At 44.5% G+C, this 11,276-nt stretch overlaps 1 long non-coding RNA gene across 1 annotated transcript; it reads left to right on the forward strand.

Annotated features, from left to right (window-relative positions):
- The first annotated feature begins 584 nt into the window (after positions 1 to 584).
- On the forward strand, positions 585 to 1,742 carry LOC143998377 (uncharacterized). The gene is made up of 3 exons (XR_013277889.1): positions 585 to 684; positions 1,269 to 1,448; positions 1,544 to 1,742. It is a non-coding gene; the product is annotated as an uncharacterized LOC143998377 (long non-coding RNA).
- Positions 1,743 to 11,276: the final 9,534 nt, after the last annotated feature.

The following is an 11,276-nucleotide window of genomic DNA, read 5'->3' on the forward strand; positions in this document are numbered from 1 at the left end:
CTTTGTTGTTTGTTATATATTACAGGGATGGAAGTGTGTCACTGGGGACACCAGACCTTTTCATTTGTTTCTATATTGAACCCGGGTGGAAGACACCCATTAGCCCAAACCTGGTCTGTTGTCACCCCCGCCAGTATTTACATGTACAAATAACTGTTATACTTTGATACTATACTAGGTTACTCATTCTCCAACACAATTTTTATTCCAGTATTGTTATATACCCTGGCTCTGTATGCGATTCCTCGGTTGGCGCTAGCGATTTCTGTCTCTCATTGGGAGCTGCGATGTGTATAAAGGGAGGCTTTTTCATGTCTCCTGCTGTCCCCATCTGCTTTCTGGCGGATGGGGACACCTACACATCGGCACCATGTTTAGGCTTCAGAAGCATGGCGTCTGCGATTTTGCAGACGTCGGCATAGCTGGACGCACTATATCATCAGATGGCATGGGGGTACGCTTGCATTTGTGTGCCTTCCTATGACAGTGGGTGCCTCCTGCACTCACATGTCAGCCATCCACACATGGTGTTGGGGGCGGAGTCTGTTGGGGCCTTCCGGGGGTTAAATTGGAGGTCAGGCATGGCTTGGATTTCATTTCACTCTTCACTGAGGACACACACAGCTGTGGAGATTGCTTGCTGTGTCTCATTACTTTTATACTTAGGATATTCACCTGACTCAGGTACTTACCATATTCACCTTTTTGATACTTACCTTATTTAGGCACACTTGCATATCTCACGCATTGTTTATCTTACGAGCACTTATTCTTATTTATTTATTTATATATTTTTTGGATACTGATGATTTTTCCACACGAGTCCATCTTTCTTTTTTTCTTTTCTTACCTTGTCACCTGCCAGTACCCCCTTGCTACCCTATGGTTTCCACCATCTCCATGTCCCTACCATCCTTGATTCAGGCTTTACTTGGCTATACATATCTTTATGCCTATACTCATTGATCTTACTTTACTACTTTAGATGCCTGATAAACATATTTGTTTATAGCTTATACGCTTTATGGACTAATGAGGTTCCTAGGGATACATCACTATCCACACAATTGTAGTTCACCTCTTTCCCCCCTCTCTTTGTCACCTGGTAGTACCCCTCTGTTGTCCTAGGTTTCTAACCATCTTCATGGCCCTACAACTTTTGGCTCAGGCCTTTCATTCATGCATACATGCATACATATCTTTATACCAATATCTATTGATTTTACTCTACTACTTCAGATGCCTGACAAACATACTTATGTTCACAGCCTATACGTTTTATCGACCAATGAGGACCCTAGGGATACATCACTACACCTTTGCCATGCCTGCTCTCCGTTTGGCCCTGGATGGGGTCCCATTTGATCCTGCCCCCTCAGCTCCCAGGGGGAGGCATGCGCTGCTGCCGTCTCGAGGCTGCACACCTGGAGCCATGGCCAAGCTCAGTGGTAAGTATGGGGGAGCCTACAACCCCTCCTACCCTGCGCTGTTATAACTAATACTGTGCTATATTGCCAAACATATATATTTTTGTTCATCCTAGGTACATTGTTACACACATCCACCCCTGAAGAGCGAGCTGGATCTCACGAAACTAGTCGGGTAGTATGATGCCCGTGTACCATGTACTACTTCTACATTTATGTACCAATACTCCTTGTTTATATATTTTATATTGGCAACCGTTGATGTTATTTATCCATGTAAACAATTGTACTTGAATAAACCATATATTATATTTACTACTGTTATGTTTACTGGCGGAAACAGTACCCACTTCATTTAAAGTCCCAGGGCGAATCCTTTGTTGTTTGTTATATATTACAGGGATGGAAGTGTGTCACTGGGGACACCAGACCTTAGCCTTGCAGGAGTTATATGTCATTTTTGTATCTGTGCGCTGTAATATTTTGTTCTGTTTGTATGGTCTTATGGCTGCACCATCTTTAATGCATTTTTTAGGGTGTGCTCCCCAAGTATTTGTTTGGCAATCCTATTGGATGCCTAGCTTTGGAGGAACAGGAAGAAGACACACTGCTGCAAGAGTATCTGAAATCGGAGCAGCTGCCCGCTTCCCATCCCGGGAGGAGGAGGAGAGGACACCGCAGTACGCCAGCCCTAGATCGGGCAGGTGCCGCAACACCGTCCTCCTTGGAGGGGGTTATGTCAGTGTCACACCGCGGTCCGCTTTATGTGGCTTATAATATATTACCCTGTTTAACCAGTCTGGTGATCCAGCTGCCTAGCCAGACAGCACAGTCATGTCCTTCTCATTATGTGGCCTTTCTGCAGGTTAAACTGCATTTGAACAATGTTGCCTGATCCAGGACCTGCCTCAGCTTGTGACTGGATGATGAAAGAGCAGCAGCACATTATTGCTCCCCCTCCTCTAAGCATGTTCACAGATTGTACAAAGCAAGAGAGTCTTGATTGTCTCACATTGATAACCGTCCCTCTCATATTCTGGAGGCTCTTATGCAGGAGATAGGCCTGATGATGGATCTAAAGCCTGTCATGGATCGAAAATTCAGCCAGTTCAGGAGGGACCGAACAAATTTACATCCGTGTGTGGACAAGATGGGTAAGATGTATATACCTACCTATTTTCAACTTGCTCTGGTCCGGTCACATGATCTGAGTTTCCTATGTCAGGCGGCGGTAGCTGCAGGGGTAAGGAGGGAGCGCCAACATTACCTGGCACATGGTAACCTATGGGTGACGTCACCGCTCCCGGAATTTCTAGCCTTTGTTGTGTGCTCTCTGCTGGCTGACACATGACTGGCCCAGTTTGGGCTGAAAATACGTAAGTATACACATCTTTTTTACACATGTAAGTCGGCATAGGTGCTAGGAGGGAAAGGGGACATTTTTAAGACTACTTGGGTTTAAGCTGGAATTCTATTTTTAAAAAAAGATACATGATGATATACATTCATATAACATACAAGTTAAAAACCATAACATACAATGTAACAAAATTATAAAAGAAAAATGTTTTATTTTATTTTCCTATAATTGGAATAAATACAAAAACATAAAATCTGGAGGGACAGAGCAAGCCTTTTTAAATATATTTATCTACTCTTTCAAGAGCTAGAAAAAGTAGCATGCTGTAAATAAGCCTCAGTGTGTGTGATCTGAAGTTTTTGATTTGTTTTTTATTGGGGATGGCAAACAATATTGTTGACTCTGCACACAGGTCACAGAAGCTTATCTAAACCCAAAAGAAAAAATTTAATATGTTGCAACTTGCCAGTTCGTAATGTGGTGGCTGCATTCAATTTTTTAGGCTTTTTCTTTTATGTTTACTCAGTGATCCAGAGAGTAAGTCTTTTATTTTCAACTGTCCTTAACAGGCTGAGCTGCCTAGCAAAAGTGGCAATAAGAGGGTTGAGACAAATAATTAAAAAATGACAGGGGTGCTTGCAATGGTTATGCTTTTATTCAATTCTGTAAAACCTTTATCTTAAGAGGAAAAGAAAAGAGCTGTTGTTGTTACTGCGTTAAAAGTGTTAGGCAAAGGGAATCAATCAATCAAGACGTGAGAAAGTCACATGTGTTGTGACGCAACGCATCGGGAGGAGCTTTGTGACATCACTTCCGGCTACGGCAGTGACTGGAAGTTCTTTTGTTGTGTTTTTTGCCTTACATGCTGTTTTTTGTCTGGCCTGTGCCGCCATTGTTATGTAAACCATTTTTTTTAAATAAATGTGAAAATATATTTTTTAGCAATACTACACCATGTAGGACCTTCCTTCTTTTGTCTGTGATATCGTGGTGTTTGGAGACATTTGCATTAGAACAAGAGATCCTGGAGATCGGGAACCAGCACAGTGACCCTCTGGACGTTTGAGAAGGATCCTGAGTCACAGCCTGAATGGCTTTTGATGCACTACTAGACCCATCTGGGGTCTTTTTGTGAGGTAAGGGGCTGGCACCACTGGGGGAGGATTTTATCAAGCTATATGTGGTTTCTCTACATTCCACAGTGGACTACTGAATTTGCTTTTTGATGGACTCCCATACCTGTTCTCTCTCCCCCCCACTTTCATTTGTCTTCATAGGAAAAGAGTGAAATTATTGCAGGAATATTTGGAGACAGAACTCTGTTTTCTTTCGATTTAAACTATATGATTCCCTTTGTTGGACTTCCACATCATCTCTTGCAGCCCCCCCCCCCCCCCCCAATCCCATTTGTCTTTTTAGGAAAAGAGTGATATTATTGCAGGACTATTTGGAAACAGAACTCTGTTTTCTTTCTATTTGAACTATATGATTCCCTATGTTGGACTTCCACGCCAGCTCTTCCCCCCCCCCCCTCACTCCCATTTGTCTTTTTAGAAAAAGAGTGATATTGTTGGAAGATTATTTGGAGTCAGTACTCTGGTTTCTATTTATTTTTTCTATTTGATCTTTATGATCCACGTTTCTGGATGATATGCCAATTTTTGCACAAGGCACTGCACTTTACTTATAGTGCATTTTTAGGAAAATAGTTCACTCTTTATTGCTGCTTTATTGGACTATTCATATGATATATATATATATATATATATATATATATATATATTTATTGTAGACATGTCACTGGAGAAGTGATCGAGGGGGTGTACATCTCACCTAGGTTGCTACACAGTGTGAGATGGTAAATCCAGGATGGATCAGTTTCTCAGCAGCGATATGCTGCTGAGTTGTTATTTAAATTTTGCCGGGCCTGGGTTTATATGGAATGGCAGGTAGGTTTGGTAGAGGGACCTGTCATTCCACATCCCCCGATCCAGTTCTGGGTTTGGGATCAGGTGAGCCTTGATCCTAATTAGCCTGGGAAGCTAAAGGCTCTGCAGAGTCTGCAGGTGATTGCTCAGCCAGGGAATGAACAATCTGTGTGTTGAAGGAAGCTGCAAGCACTGCCACTGCTGGAGCTAAAACCCACCCTGCGATATCCAGGTGAAAGACGCTGTGTTTGTAAGTGTCAGATAGGTGAGCAGAACCTGTTAGTAAGCGCCCAGCCGGGCTAGGACTTTTATTTTTGTTGTACTTAGAAAAGCACGGTGTTGCTGTATATTTTGTTTGCTGGACTGTTTGTACCACGAATAAACGCCAAGATCTGCTTTATCAAATTCCAAGTCTGCTGTGAACTGTGTCCAAACACACCCTACCCCGGGAAGATCCCTTACAATTGGTGGAGGTAGCGGGCAACGCGGTTGCTAGGGGCAACGGTGTGGACAGACTTGGCTACAACTGGTGATGGTCCCGGGTGGCTAAGGGGCTCTGAAAAGGACTCCTTGCCAAAGAGACCAGGCCCTATCCAGTGTTGGAGATGCCATGAGGCGGGACACGTGTCGGCCCATTGCCCTCTTACCTCTGAACCCATGGAATGTGACGCTAGCCGGCGTCAGTCGCTATTTGCGGAACCATCTTGTGCTGCAGTTCCTGGACTAGAGACTGAACCGCAAATCTGCGATATTACAATCAATGACTTTCCTGTTAAAGCGTTAATGGACTCAGGAAGCCTTGTAACCTTGGTGCATGCTAGCCTGGTGACTGGGGACTTAGAGTCTAAAAAGCATATGAGTGTTGTGTGCATACATGGTGATACAAAAATGTACCCTATAGTGCTGGCTAAAGTCGGGACTGAACAAGGCACCGTACAATATGAAGTGGGTGTGGTTAAAAACCTCATGCATAATGTAATATTGGGGCGCGATTTTCCATTATTCTGGGCTCTCTGGGAAAAAAGAAAAATCCCCAAAAGGAGTGAGGATACCTCTAAGGGGGTTGCCTTGTCCACTGTGAATGATAAAAGTATGCAGGATGAAAATGATTGTTTTCCTTTACAGGTCCTGGCTGGGGAGGAGGAGGCTCCTCCCACTGAGCAAAATATACTAGACTTAGAGGTGTCTAGAGATAATTTTGGGGCTGCACAATTACAGGACCCCACTCTCAAAAATGCGAGAGAGCAGGTTGCTGTAATGAATGGGGTACCTCAGGAACCAGATGCTGAAAAAAGATTTCCACATTTTTCGGTGACTAATGATCTTTTCTATAGGGTTAATAAGGTTAAGGATGAGATTGTGGAACAGCTTCTGGTACCTAAGCCGTACCGGCGTCAGGTGCTTGACATGGCACATAACCATGTTCTTGGGGGACACTTGGGGACTGACAAAACGCGAGAGAGGGTTCTCCAGAGGTTTTTTTGGCCGGCCATATATGATGACATTAAAAAATACTGTGAGTCGTGCCCCACATGTCAGGTTAGTGCCCCAGTGTCACATTTTCGCAGTCCCTTGGTTTCGCTCCCTATTATAGAGGTGCCTTTTGAGCGTATTGCCATGGATTTAGTGGGTCCCATTGTAAAGTCAGCTAGAGGACACCAGTATATTTTGGTAGTCCTGGATTATGCGACCCGCTATCCTGAGGCTGTACCCTTAAGAAACACTGCATCTAAAACAATTGCACGTGAGTTGTTTTATATGTTCTCTAGGACTGGGATCCCCAAAGAAATCCTAACTGACCAAGGTACGCCATTTATGTCGAAAGTAATGAAGGAATTATGCAGACTATTTAAAATCTCACACATCCGTACCTCTGTATACCACCCCCAGACGGACGGATTGGTGGAGAGATTTAATAAAACTTTGAAACATATGTTGAAGAAAGTGGTGGCAAAAGATGGTCGTGACTGGGATCATTTATTACCCTACCTCATGTTTGCTATTAGGGAGGTGCCCCAAGCGTCCACAGGGTTCTCACCATTCGAGTTGGTCTATGGTCATCACCCTAGGGGTCTACTAGACATTGCAAAAGAGACATGGGAGAATGAGTCCACCCCATACAAGAGTGTTATTGAGCATGTAGCACAAATGCAGGACCGTATAGCCACTGTAATGCCCCTGGTAAGGGAACACCTCCAGAGAGCTCAAGAGGCCCAAAGTAGAATTTACAACCGGTCCGCAAGAATCAGGACATTCAACCCAGGCGATAGGGTCCTTATACTAGTCCCCACTGTTGAGAGTAAATTCTTGGCGAAGTGGCAAGGTCCTTATGAAATTGTTGAAAAGATCAGTGAGGTGAACTACAAGGTGCACCAACCAGGTAGAAGGAAGCCTTTCCAAGTTTATCACATAAACTTGATCAAGCCCTGGAAAGACAGGGAATCCTTGGGGGCGACAAATACTGTTAATAATTTGTCACAACCAATCCCTCCAGTCAAGGTAGGTGATACTCTATCAGTGTCACAGAAACAGGAGGCTCAGGAATTTTTATTTTTGTTGTACTTAGAAAAGCACGGTGTTGCTGTATATTTTGTTTGCTGGACTGTTTGTACCACGAATAAACGACAAGATCTGCTTTATCAAATTCCAAGTCTGCTGTGAACTGTGTCCAAACACACCCTACCCCGGGAAGATCCCTTACAATATATATATATATATTTATTTATTTATTTTTCTTTGGATTGTATATATTCTGTGGATTTTATTTTTCCAATATTCCATTTTATATTTCATCTACATTGCACCTTATTCTAATTGGAATTGTTTTTTTTTTTTTTCTCACATCAGTATTAATTGCATTTATAGTTATATTGATTTAGATCACGTGTTGTGGGATCATTAATATTTTTTTACTTACTTATCACTGTTTATGGCTACGTATATCCCTTGCTGATAATTGGTCAGATATTTAGTCACCTGTTTACTAGATTGGTTTAATTAGCACTACTTTACTTTTTATACATGGTTTACTAGGACAGGGTCCACTCAGAATAGGCCTCCCAATGGCTGGCCAAAGAAGTTGAGTGCACATGCTCAGTGTCATATCCAGAGGTTGTCTTTGGAAAATGGACTTATGAGTGCTGCCAGCATTGCTGCAGAGGTTGAAGGGTAGGGGTTGGCCTATCAGTGCTCAGACCATATGCCACACACTGCATCAAATTGGTCTGCATGGCTGTCATCCCAGAAGGAAGCCTCTTCTAAAGATGATGCACAAGAAAGCCCACAAACAGTTTGCTGAAGACAAGCAGATTAAGGACATGGATTACTGGAACCATGTCCTGTGGACCGATTAGACCAAGATAAACTTATTTGGTTCAGATGGTGTCAAGCGTGTGTGGGTTCAACCAGGTGAGGGGTACAAAGTCAAGTTTGTCTTGTCTAATGTCAAGCATGATGGTGGGAATGTCATAGACTGGGGCTGCATGATTACTGCTGGCACTGGGGAGCTACAGATCATTGAGGGAACCATGAATGTACTGTAACATACTGAAGCAGAGCATGATCCCCTACCTTTGAAGACTGGACTGCAGGGCAGTATTCCAACATGATAATGAGCCCAAATACACCTCCAAGATGACCACTGCCTTGCTAAAGAAGCTAAGGGTAAAGGTGATGGCCAAGCATGTTTCCGGACCTAAATCCTATTGACCATCTGTGGGACATCCTTAAATGGAAGGTGGAGGAGCACAAGGTCTCTAACATTAACCAGCTCCGTGATGTCATCATGGAGGAGAGGACGAGGACTCCAGTGGCAACCAGTGAAGCTCTGGTGAGCTTCATGCCCAAGAGGGTTAAGATAGTGCTGGAAAATAATGATGGCCACACAAAACATTGACACTTTGGGCCCAATTTGGACATTTTCACTTAGGGGTGTATCCACTTTTGTTGCCAGCTGTTTAGACATTAATGGCTGTGTGTTGAGTTATTTTGAGGGGACAGCAAATTTACACTGCTATTCAATCTGTACACTCACTACTTTACATTGTGGCAAAGTGTCATTTCTTCAGTGTTGTCACTAGGGATGAGCCGAACACCCCCCTGTTCGGTTCGCACCAGAACCTGCGAACAGACCTAAACTTCGTGTGAACTTTAGAACCCTATTAAAGTCTATGGGACTCGAACGTTCACAATCTAAAGTGCTCATTTTAAAGGGTAATATGCAAGTTACTGTACTAAAAAGTGTTTGGGGACCTGGGTCCTGCCCCAGGGGACATGGATCAATGCAAAAAAAAGTTTTAAAAACGGCCGTTTTTTCAGGAGCAGTGATTTTAATAATGATTAAAGTGAAACAATAAAAGTGTAATATTCCTTTAAATTTCGTAGCTGGGGGGTATCTATAGTATGCCTGTGAAGGGGCGCATGTTTCTGGTGCTTAGAACTGTCGCTGCACAAAGTGTCATTTGTGCAGGAAAAAAAGTCTTTTAAAATCACTTGCGGCTAAATTGTCGGGTCTCCGTAATACAGAGAACACTCAATGAGTGTTCTCTGTATTAGCCGACAATTCATTCATTCATTGATTAAAAAAAAAAAAGCGTGGGGGTTCCCCTAAATTCAATTACCAGGCCCTTCAGGTCTGACATGGATATTAAGGGGAACCCCGTGTCAAATTAAAAAAAAAATTGACGTGGGGGTCCCCCCAAATATCCATACCAGACCCTTCAGGTCTGATATGGATATTAAGGGGAACCCCGCATCAAATTTTTTTAAAAAATAGACGTGGGGGTCCCCCTAAAAATCCATATCAGACCCTTTATCCGAGCACGCAACCTGGCAGGCTGCAGGAAAAGAGGGGGGGACGAGAGAGCGGCCCCCCTCCCTCCTGAACCGTACCAGGCCACATACCCTCAACATTGGGAGGATGCTTTGGGGGTCTGTGACCCCTCAAAGCACCTTGTCCCCATGTTGATAAGGACAAGGGCCTCATCCTCACAACCCTGGCCGTTGGTTGTGAGGGTCTGCGGGCGGGGGGCTTATCAGAATCTGGAAGCCCCCTTTAACAAGGGGACCCCCAGATCCCGGCCCCCCCCCTGTTTGAAATGGTAAGGGGGTACAAAAGTACCCCTACCATTTCACAAAGAAAGTGTCAAAATGGTTAAATAAGACAAACACACTTTTGAAAAATTCCTTTATTAAAAATGAAAAAAAAAAAAAAGATTCCAGCGGTGCTAATCCACTCTTGCTATCCAGCGACGGATCTCCGGGGTCCAGCGATGGATGATCATATCCAGCGACGGGGGATCTCTCAGTCCAGCGCTGTCCATACATCCTTCTTCTGTCTCCTCTCCGGAGACACTGCAGAGAGCACAGCGCTGACGTTTCTTATATTGGGAGGGCGGGGCCACCCGTCACCTGACCCCGGCCCTCTGACGCTGCAGAGGGAAGCCAGGGGTTCCCCAGTGACGTGTGGGTGACCCCGCCCCCTCTGATGTAACGCAGGTTTCCGTTACATCAGAGGGGGCGGGGTCACCCACACGTCACTGGGGAACCCCTGGCTTCCCTCTCCAGCGTCAGAGGGGCGGGGTCAGGTGACGGGTGGCCCCGCCCTCCCAATATAAGAAACGTCAGCGCTGTGCTCTCTGCAGTGTCTCCGGAGAGGAGACAGAAGACGGATGTATGGACAGCGCTGGACTGAGAGATTCCCCCGTCGCTGGATATGATCATCCATCGCTGGACCCCGGAGATCCGTCGCTGGATAGCAAGAGTGGATTAGCACCGCTGGAATCTTTTTTTTTTTTTTTTTTTCATTTTTAATAAAGGAATTTTTCAAAAGTGTGTTTGTCTTATTTAACCATTTTGACACTTTCTTTGTGAAATGGTAGGGGTACTTTTGTACCCCCTTACCATTTCAAACAGGGGGGGGCCGGGATCTGGGGGTCCCCTTGTTAAAGGGGGCTTCCAGATTCTGATAAGCCCCCCGCCCGCAGACCCTCACAACCAACGGCCAGGGTTGTGAGGATGAGGCCCTTGTCCTTATCAACATGGGGACAAGGTGCTTTGAGGGGTCACAGACCCCCCAAAGCATCCTCCCAATGTTGAGGGTATGTGGCCTGGTACGGTTCAGGAGGGAGGGGGGGCCGCTCTCTCGTCCCCCCCTCTTTTCCTGCGGCCTGCCAGGTTGCGTGCTCGGATAAAGGGTCTGATATGGATTTTTAGGGGGACCCCCACGTCAATTTTTTTTTTAAATTTGATGCGGGGTTCCCCTTAATATCCATATCAGACCTGAAGGGTCTGGTATGGATATTTGGGGGGACCCCCACGTCAATTTTTTTTTTAAATTTGACACGGGGTTCCCCTTAATATCCATGTCAGACCTGAAGGGCCTGGTAATTGAATTTAGGGGAACCCCCACGCTTTTTATTTTTTTTTTTTTTTTTTAATCAATGAATGAATGAATTGTCGGCTAATACAGAGAACACTCATTGAGTGTTCTCTGTATTACGGAGACCCGACAATTTAGCCGCAAGTGATTTTAAAGGACTTTTTTTCCTGCACAAATGACAC

This window comes from Lithobates pipiens, unplaced genomic scaffold (assembly GCF_037356315.1).
Source record: "Lithobates pipiens isolate NorthernLeopardFrog02 unplaced genomic scaffold, aLitPip1_a1.2 Scaffold_19, whole genome shotgun sequence".
Lineage (NCBI taxonomy): Eukaryota > Metazoa > Chordata > Amphibia > Anura > Ranidae > Lithobates > Lithobates pipiens.